General features: G+C 43.7%; 8 non-coding genes and 3 pseudogenes across 8 annotated transcripts; all 11 read right to left on the minus strand.

Annotated features, from left to right (window-relative positions):
• Positions 1 to 459: 459 nt before the first annotated feature.
• Positions 460 to 578, minus strand: LOC142535536 (5S ribosomal RNA). Its single transcript, XR_012817587.1, has one exon. It is a non-coding gene; the product is annotated as a 5S ribosomal RNA (ribosomal RNA).
• Positions 579 to 1,253: 675 nt separating this feature from the next.
• LOC142535544 (5S ribosomal RNA) lies at positions 1,254 to 1,373 on the minus strand. Its single transcript, XR_012817595.1, has one exon. It is a non-coding gene; the product is annotated as a 5S ribosomal RNA (ribosomal RNA).
• A 668-nt stretch (positions 1,374 to 2,041) lies between these two features.
• On the minus strand, positions 2,042 to 2,159 carry LOC142535552 (5S ribosomal RNA). Its single transcript, XR_012817603.1, has one exon. It is a non-coding gene; the product is annotated as a 5S ribosomal RNA (ribosomal RNA).
• A 1,073-nt stretch (positions 2,160 to 3,232) lies between these two features.
• Positions 3,233 to 3,352, minus strand: LOC142535559 (5S ribosomal RNA; annotated as a pseudogene).
• Positions 3,353 to 4,425: 1,073 nt separating this feature from the next.
• On the minus strand, positions 4,426 to 4,547 carry LOC142535540 (5S ribosomal RNA). The gene has a single exon (XR_012817591.1). It is a non-coding gene; the product is annotated as a 5S ribosomal RNA (ribosomal RNA).
• Positions 4,548 to 5,224: 677 nt separating this feature from the next.
• LOC142535561 (5S ribosomal RNA) lies at positions 5,225 to 5,342 on the minus strand (annotated as a pseudogene).
• Positions 5,343 to 6,018: 676 nt separating this feature from the next.
• Positions 6,019 to 6,137, minus strand: LOC142535538 (5S ribosomal RNA). Its single transcript, XR_012817589.1, has one exon. It is a non-coding gene; the product is annotated as a 5S ribosomal RNA (ribosomal RNA).
• A 397-nt stretch (positions 6,138 to 6,534) lies between these two features.
• Positions 6,535 to 6,652, minus strand: LOC142535546 (5S ribosomal RNA). Its single transcript, XR_012817597.1, has one exon. It is a non-coding gene; the product is annotated as a 5S ribosomal RNA (ribosomal RNA).
• Positions 6,653 to 7,321: 669 nt separating this feature from the next.
• Positions 7,322 to 7,440, minus strand: LOC142535547 (5S ribosomal RNA). The gene has a single exon (XR_012817598.1). It is a non-coding gene; the product is annotated as a 5S ribosomal RNA (ribosomal RNA).
• A 671-nt stretch (positions 7,441 to 8,111) lies between these two features.
• Positions 8,112 to 8,230, minus strand: LOC142535533 (5S ribosomal RNA). The gene has a single exon (XR_012817585.1). It is a non-coding gene; the product is annotated as a 5S ribosomal RNA (ribosomal RNA).
• A 668-nt stretch (positions 8,231 to 8,898) lies between these two features.
• LOC142535558 (5S ribosomal RNA) lies at positions 8,899 to 9,016 on the minus strand (annotated as a pseudogene).
• Positions 9,017 to 9,601: the final 585 nt, after the last annotated feature.

A 9,601-nucleotide genomic window follows, 5' to 3' on the forward strand; every position in this document is an offset into this window, starting at 1 on the left:
CTTCTGCTATCATACCCATTCCGCACAGAAACGGCTCACGAAAACAAATCAGTAAATGTTCTCCCTAGAAAAAGAAAAAAAAATAAGAAGAAGGAAATAAACGAATGTAAAGCTATGATTATGACCTGAGGATACGATAAAATGGAACCGAAATCGAATTTCCGAACTTCCTGAAGGCGGATTTCCGCGAGAAACGAAAGCTTAACAGAAACGGAAAATCGCAAATTAGAGGGTCTTAGAGAAGGAATTCGGCTAAAATCTCGTCAGCTCATTGCGGAGTAATGAGTCTCGTTCGTTTGCCCTGTTAAATAAAATTAACCTACAATTTTGTCCAAATCCGGCAGTGCCCGAGCTACGTTGATTTCACATGTCTTATTTGTTCCCGATCGAGATTCAGAATATTTGAGCCGAAAATCGTCTGTCAACAAGTAATCAATCAAAAATAGAAAAACACAAAAATGGGTGCAACACGAGGACTTTCCAGGGGGTCATCCATCCTAGTACTTCTCTCGCCCAAGCACGCTTAACTTCGGAGTTCTGATGGGATCCGGTGCATTAGTGCTGGTATTATCGCACCCGACATTGAGTGGGATGTTTATTCTTATATCCTCGAGTACGTGTGGAGCGGGCGACGATGGACAACACGCGGCACTGCTCTCGCCAATCATAACCATGAAGTTAAGCGTTCTAGCGCGATGGTAGAGCTAGGATGGGCGACCTCCCTGGGAAGACTTCGTGTCGCGATCGTTTACGTAAATTATGGATAAAACAGTTGAAATAATTTTTTTAATGAGTTAACCTTCTCCGGAGTAATCTGCGTCATACCCTTTCGCACAAAACCGCCTCACGACAACAAAAATCGCAAAATATTCCCAGAAAATAGAAAAAAAAATAAGAAGAAGGTAATAGCGAATGTAAAGCTATTATTATGCCTGAGATACGATAAAATGGAACCGGAATCGAATTTCTAACTTCTAAAGCCGATTTCTCGAGGAAATGGAAGCTTAACAGAAGCGGTAAATCGTAAATTAGAGGGTCTTAGAGAAGGAATTTAGCTAAAATATCGCCAGCTCTTTGCGGAGTAATAATTCTCGTCCGTTTGCCCGTTTACACTCAAATTAGCCTATAATTTTGTCCAAATCTAGCAGTGCCCGAGCTACGTTGATTTCACATGTCTTATCTGGTCCCGATCGAGATTCAGATGATTTTGAACCGAAAATCGTCTGTCAACAAGTAATAAAAAATAAAACATGAAAATGCAACACGAAGACTTCCCAAAGGGTCACCCATCCTAGTATTGCCTCTCGCCCAAGCACGCTTAACTTCGGAGTTCTGATGGGATCCGGTGCATTAGTGCTGGTATGATCGCACCCAGACATTGAGTGATATGTTTATTCTTATATCCCTCGAGTACGTGTGGAGCGGCGCGATGGACAACACGCGGCACTGCTCTCGCCCAATCATAACCATGAAGTTAAGCGTTCTGGCGCGATGGCAGAGCTAGGATGGGTGACCTCCCTGGGAAGTCCTCGTGTCGCGACCGTTTACGTAAATTATGGCAAAAACAGTCGAAATAATTGTTTTAATGAGTTAACCGTCTCCGGAGTAATCTGCGTCATACCCTTCCGCACAGAACCGGCTCACGACAACAAAAATCGCTAAATGTTCCCGAAAATGAAAAAAATAAAAAAGAAGGAAGCGAATGTAAAGCTATTATGCCTGGGATATGATAAAATGGAACCGGAATCGAATTTCGAACTTCCTAAGCGGATTTTTCGAGGAAACGAAAGCTTAACAGAAGCGGTAAATCGCAAATTAGAGGGTCTTAGAAAGGAATTCGGCTAAATCTCGTCAGCTCATTGCATAGTAATGAGTCTCGTCCGTTTGCCCGTTTACAATCAAATTAGCCTACAATTTTGTCCAAATCCGGCAGTGCCCGAGCTACTTTCATTTCACATGTCTTATCCGGTCCCGATCGAGATTATGATGATTGAGCCGAAAATCGTCTGTCAACAATAATGAAAAATAGAAAAACACGAAAAGGGTGCAACACGAGGACTTCCCAGGGGGTCACCCTCCCTACTACTGCTCTCGCGCAAGCACGCTTACTTCGGAGTTCTGATGGGATCCGGTGCATTAGTGCTGGCATGATCGCACCCGACATTGAGTGGGATGTTTCTTCTTATATCCCTCAAGTACGTGTGGAGCGAGCGGCGATGGACAACACGCGGCACTGCTCTCGCCCAATCATAACCATGAAGTTAAGCGTTCTGGCGCGATGGCAGAGCTAGGATAGGTGACCTCTCTAGGAAGACCTCGTGGTGCGACTGTTTACGTAAATTATGGATAAAACAGTCGAAATAATTGTTTTTAATGAGTTATCCGTCTCTGGAGTAATCTGCGTCATACACTTCCGCACAGAACCGGCTCACGACAACAAAAATCGATAAATATACCCAGAAAATAGAAAAAAAATAAGAAGAAGGGAATAGCGAATGTAAAGCAATTATTATGTCTGGGATACGATAAAATGGAATGGGAATCGAATTTCGAACTTCCTAAATGGATTTCTCGAGGAACGAAAGCTTAACAGAAGCGGAAAATCGAAAATTAGAGGGTCTTAGAGAAGGAATTCGGCTAAAATCTCACCAGCTCATTGCGGAGTAACGAGTCTCGTTTTTTTGCCCGTTTACAATCAAATTAGCCTACAATTTTGTCCAAATCCGGCAGTGCCGAGCTATGTTGATTTCAGTCGAATAATTGTTTTTAATGTTAACCGTCTCCGGGGTAATCTGCGTCATACCCTTTCGCACAGAACCGGCTCACGACAACAAAAATCGATAATGGTTCCCAGAAAATAGAAAAAAAATAAGAAGAAGAAATAACGAATGTAAAGCTATTATTATGCCTGGGATACGATAAAATGGAACCGGAATCGAATTTCGAGCTTCCTAAGCGGATTTCTCGAGGAAACGAAAGCTTAACAGAAGCGGTAAATCGCAAATTCGAGGGTCTTAGAGAAGGAATTCGGCTAAAATCTCGTCAGCTCATTGCGTAGTAATGAATCTCGTCCGTTTCCCGTTTACAAACAATTAGCCTACAATTTTGTCCAAATCCGGCAGTGCCTGAGCTACTTTCATTCACATGTCTTATCTGGTCCCGATCGAGATTCAGATGATTTGAGTCGAAAATCGTCTGTCAACAAGTAATCAAAAATAGAAAAACACGAAAAGGGGTGCAACACGAGGAGGGAATCCCAGGGGGTCACCCATCCTAGTACTGCTCTCGCAAGCAAGCTTAACTTCGGAGTTTTGATGGGATGCGGTGCATTAGTGCTGGTATGATCGCACCCGACATTGAGTGGGATGTTTATTCTTATATCCCTCGATTACGTGTGGAGCGGGCGGCGATGGACAACACGCGGCACTGCTCTCGCCCAATCATAACCATGAAGTTAAGCGTTCTGGCGCGATGGCAGAGCAAGGATGGGTGACCACCCTGGGAAGACCTCGTGGTGCGACTGTTTACGTAAATTATGGAAAACAGTCGAAATAATTGTTTTAATGAGTTATCCGTCTCTGGAGTAATCTGCGTCATACACTTCCGCACAGAACCGGCTCACGACAACAAAAATCGATAAATATACCCAGAAAATAGAAAAAAAAATAAGAAGAAGGGAATAGCGAATGTAAAGCAATTATTATGTCTGGGATACGATAAAATGGAATAGGAATCGAATTTCAAACTTCCTAAATGGATTTCTCGAGGAAACGAAAGCTTAACAGAAGCGGAAAATCGAAAATTAGAGGGTCTTAGAGAAGGAATTCGGCTAAAATCTCACCAGCTCATTGCGGAGTAACGAGTCTCGTTTTTTTGCCCGTTTACAATCAAATTAGCCTACAATTTTGTCCAAATCCGGCAGTGCCCGAGCTATGTTGATTTCAGTCGAAATAATTGTTTTTAATGAGTTAACCGTCTCCGGGGTAATCTGCGTCATACCCTTTCGCACAGAACGGCTCACGACAACAAAAATCGATAATGGTTCCCAGAAAATAGAAAAAAATAAGAAGAAGAAAATAACGGATGTAAAGCTATTATTATGCCTGGGATACGATAAAATGGAACCGGAATCGAATTTCGAGCTTCCTAAGCGGATTTCTCGAGGAAACGAAAGCTTAACAGAAGCGGTAAATCGCAAATTCGAGGGTCTTAGAGAAGGAATTCGGCTAAAATCGTCAGCTCATTGCGTAGTAATGAATCTCGTTGTTTCCCCGTTTACAATCAAATTAGCCTACAATTTTGTCCTAATCCGGCAGTGCCCGAGCTACTTTAATTTCACATGTCTTATCTGGTCCCGATCGAGATTCAGATGATTTGAGCCGAAAATCGTCTGTCAACAAGTAATCAAAAATAGAAAAACACGAAAAGGTGCAACACGAGGACTTCCCAGGGGGTCGGTACCCATCCTAGTACTGCTCTCGCCCAAGCACGCTTAACTTCGGAGTTCTGATGGGATCCGGTGCATTAGTGCTGGTATGATCGCACCCGACATTGAGTGGGATGTTTATTCTTATATCCCTCGAGTACGTGTGGAGCGGGCGGCGATGGACAACACGCGGCACTGCTCTCGCCCAATCATAACCATGAAGTTAAGCGTTCTAGCGCGATGGCAGAGCTAGGATGGGTGACCTCCCTTGAAAGACCTCGTGTCGCGACCGGTTACGTAAATTAGGATAAAACAGTCGAAATAATTGTTTTTAATGTGTTAACCGTCTTGGAGTAATCTGTGTCATACCCTTCTGCACAGAACCGGCTAACGACAACAAAAATCGATAAATATTCCCAGAAAATAGAAAAAAAATAAGAAGAAGGAAATAACGAATGTAAAGCTATTATTATGCCTGGGATACGAAAATGGAACCGAAATCGAATTTCAAACTTCCTAAGGGTTTCATGACGAAACGAAAGCTTAACAGAAGCGTTAAATCGCAAATTAGAGGGTCTTAGAGAAGGAATTCGGCTAAAATCTCGTCAGCTCATTGCGTAGTAATGAGTCTCGTCCGCTTGCCCGTTTACAATCAAATTAGCCTACAATTTTGTCCAAATCCGGCAGTGCCCGAGCTACTTTCATTTCACATGTCTTATCTGGTCCCGATCGAGATTCAGATGATTTGAGCCGAAAATCGTCTGTCAACAAGTAATCAAAAATAGAAAAACACGAAAAGGGGTGCAACACGAGGACTTCCCAGGGGGTCACTCATCCTAGTACTGCGCTTTCGCCCAAGCACGCTTAACTTCGGAGTTTGATGGGATCCGGTGCATTAGCTGTTATGATCGCACCCGACATTGAGTGGGATGTTTATTTATATCCCTCGAGTACGTGGAAGCGGGCGGCGATGGACAACACGCGGCACTGCTCTCGCCCAATCATAACCATGAAGTTAAGCGTTCTGGCGCGATGGCAGAGGTAGGATGGGTGACCTCCCTGGGAAGACCTCGTGTCGCGACCGTTTACGTAAATTATGGACAAAACAGTCGAAATAATTGTTTTTAATGAGTTAACCGTCTCCGGAGTAATCTGCGTCATACCCTTCCGCACAGAACTGGCTAACGACAACAAAAATCGATAAATGTTCCCAGAAATAGAAAAAAAATAAGAAGAAGGAAATAACGAATGTAAATATTATTATGTCTGGATACGATAAAATGGAACCGGAATCGAATTTAGACTTCCTAAGCGGATTTCTCGAGAAAACGAAAGCTTAACAAAAGCGGTAAATCGCAAATTAGAGGGTCTTAGAGAAGAAATTCGGCTAAAATTCTCATCATCTCATTGCGTAGTAATGAGTCTCGTCCGTTTGCCCGTTTACAATCAAATTAGCCTACAATTTTGTCCAAATCCGGCAGTGCCCGAGCTACTTTCATTTCACATGTGTTATCTGGTCCCGATCGAGATTCAGATGATTTGAGCCGAAAATCGTCTGTCTACAAGTAATAAAAAATAGAAAAACACGAAAAGGGGTGCAACACGAGGAGTTCCCAGGGGGTCACCCATCCTAGTACTGCTCTCGCCCAAGCATGCTTGACTTCGGAGTTCTGATTGGATCCGGTGCATTAGTGCTGGTATGATCGCACCCAACATTGAGTGGGATGTTTTTTTTTATATCCCTCGAGTACGTGTGTGGGCGGGCGGCGATGGACAACACGCGGCACTGCTCTCGCCCAATCATAACCATGAAGTTATGCGTTTTGGCGCGATGGCAGAGCTAGGATGGGTGACCTCCCTGTGAAGACCTCGTATCGCAAATTAGAGGGTCTTAGAGAAGGTTCGGCTAAAATCTAGTTAGCTCATTGCGCAGTAATGAATCTCGTCCGTTTGCCCGTTTACAATCAAATTAGCCTACAATTTTGTCCAAATCAAGCAGTGCCCGAGCTACTTTCATTTCACATGTCTTATCTGGTCCCGATCGAGATTCAGATGATTTGAGCCGAAAACCGTCTGTCAACAAGTATCAAAAATAGAAAAACACGAAAAGGGTGCAACACGAGGATTTCCCAGGAGGTCACCCATCCTAGTACTGCTCTCGCCCGAGCACGCTTAACTTCGGAGTTCTGATGGGATCCGGGCATTAGTGCTGGTATGATCGCCCGACATTGAGTGGGATGTTTCTTATATCCCTCGAGTACGTGTGGAGCGGGCGGCGATGGACAACACGCGGCACTGCTCTCGCCCAATCATAACCATGAAGTTAGCGTTTTGGCGCGATGGCAGAGCTAGGATGGGTGACCTCCCTGTGAAGACCTCGTTATCGCGACCGTTTACGTAAATTATGGATAAAACAGTCGAAATAATTGTTTTAAATTAGTTAACCGTCTTCGGAGTATCTGCGTCATACCCTTCTGCACAGAACCGGCTCAGGACAACAAAAATCGATAAATGTTCCCAGAAAATAGAAAAAAAAATAAGAAGAAGGAAATAACGAATGTAAAGCTATTATTTGCCTGAGATACGATAAAATGGAACCGAAATCGAATTTCGAACTTCCTAAGGATTTCTCGGAAACGAAAGCTTAAGAAGAAGCGTAACATCGCAAATTAAGGGTCTTAGAGAAGGAATTCGGCTAAAATCTCGTCAGCTCCTCGCGGATAATGAGTCTCGTCGTTTGCCTGTGTACAATCAAATTAGCTACAATTTTGTCCAAATCCGGCAGTGCCCGAGCTAGGTTGATTTCACATGTCTTATCTGGTCCCGATCGAGATTCAGATGATTTGAGCCGAAAATCGTCTGTCAACCAATAATCAAAATAGAAAAACACGAAAAGGGGTGCAACACGAGGACTTCCCAGGGGGTCACTCATTATAGTACTGCTCTCGCCCAAGCACAAATAACTTCGGAGTTCTGATGGGATCCGGTGCATTAGTGCTGGTATTATCGCACCCGACATTGAGTGGGATGTTAATTCTTATATCCCTCGAGTACGTGTGGAGCGCGCGCGATGGACAACACGCGGCACTGCTCTCGCCCAATCATAACCATGAAGTTAAGCGTTCTGGCGCGATGGCAGGTAGGATGGGTGACCTCCCTGGGAAGACCTCGTGTCGCGATCGTTTACGTAAATTATGGATAAAACAGTCGAAATAATTGTTTTTAATGAGTTAACCGTCTCCGAGTAATCTGCATCATACCCTTCCGCACAGAACCGGCTCACGACAACAAAAATCAATAAATGTTCCCAGAAAATAGAAAAAAAAATAAGAAGAAGGAAATAACGAATGTAAAGCTATTATTATGCATGGGATACGATAAAATGGAACCGGAATCGAATTTCGAACTTCCTAAGCGGATTTCTCGAGTAAACGAAAGCTTAACAGAAGCGTGTAAATCGCAAATTAGGGTCTTAGAGAAGGTTCGGCTAAAATCTAGTAGCTCATTGCGCAGGAATGAATCTCGTCCGTTTGCCCGTTTACAATCAAATTAGCCTACAATTTTGTCCAAAAGCAGTGCCCGAGCTACTTTCATTTCACATGTCTTATCTGGTCCGATCGAGATTCAGATGATTTGAGCCGAAAACCGTCTGTCAACAAGTAATCAAAAATAGAAAAACACGAAAAGGGTGCAACACGAGGACTTCCCAGGAGGTCACCTATCCTATTACTGCTCTCGCCCAAGCACGCTTAACTTCGGAGTTCTGATGGGATCCGGTGCATTAGTGCTGGTATGATCGCACCCGACATTGAGTGGGATGTTTATTCTTATATCCCTCGAGTACGTGTGGAGCGGGCGGCGATGGACAACACGCGGCACTGCTCTCGCCCAATCATAACCATGAAGTTAAGCGTTCTAGCGATGGCAGAGCTAGGATGGGTGACCTCCCTGAAGACCTCGTGTCGACCGTTTAAGGAAATTACGGATAAAACAGTCGAAATAATTGTTTTTAATGAGTTAACCGTCTCCGGAGTAATCTGCGTCATACCCTTCCGCACAGAACCGGCTCACGACAACAAAAATCGATAAATGTTCCCAGAAAATAGAAAAAAAATAAGAAGAAGGAAATAACGAATGTAAAGCTATTATTATGCCTGGGATACGATAAAATGGAACCGGAATCGAATTTCGAACTTCCTAAGCGGATTTCTCGAGGAAACGAAAGCTTAAGAGAAGCGGTAAATCGCAAATTAGGGTATTAGAGAGGAATTCGGCTAAAATCTCGTCAGCTCATTGCGTAGTAATGAGTCTCGTCCGTTTGCCCGTTTACAATCAAATTAGCCTACAATTTTGTCCAAATCCGGCAGTGCCCGGGCTACTTTCATTTCACATGTCTTATCTGGGATCGAGATTCAGATGATTTGAGCCGAAAATCGTCTGTCAACAAGTAATCAAAATAGAAAACACGAAAAAGGGGGCAAACGAGGACTTTCCCAGGGGGTCACCCATCCTAGTACTACTCTCGCCAAACACGCTTAACTTCGGAGTTCTGAAGGGATCCGATGCATAATTGCTGGTATGATCGCACCGACAGAGTGGGATGTTTATTCTTTTATCCCTCGAGTACGTGGGAGCGGGCGGCGATGGACAACACGCGGCACTGCTCCCAATCACAACCATGAAGTAAACGTTCTGGCGCCGATGGCAGAGTAGGATGGGTGACCTCCTGGGAAGACCTCGTGCGCGACCGTTTACGTAAATTATGGATAAAACAGTCGAAATAATGTTTTTAATGAGTTAACCGTCTCCGGAGTAATGCGTCATACCCTTCCGCACAAAACCGGCACGACAACAAAAATCAATAAATGTTCCCAGAAATAGAAAAAAAAATAAGAAGAAGGAAATAACGAATGTAAAGCTATTATTATGCCTGGGATACGATAAAATAGAACCGGAATCGAATTTCGAACTTCCTAAGCGGATTTCTCGAGGAAACGGAAGCTTAACAAAAGCGGTAAATCGCAAATTAGAGGGTCTTAGAGAAGGAATTCGCTAAAATCTCGTCAGCTCATTGCGTAGTAATGAGTCTCGTCCGTTTGCCATTTACAATCAAATTAGCCTACAATTTTGTCCAAATCCAGCAGTGCCAGATCTCTTTCATTTCACATGTCTTAT

Source organism: Primulina tabacum, unplaced genomic scaffold (genome assembly GCF_025594145.1).
Source record: "Primulina tabacum isolate GXHZ01 unplaced genomic scaffold, ASM2559414v2 Contig1068, whole genome shotgun sequence".
Taxonomy (NCBI): Eukaryota; Viridiplantae; Streptophyta; class Magnoliopsida; order Lamiales; family Gesneriaceae; genus Primulina; species Primulina tabacum.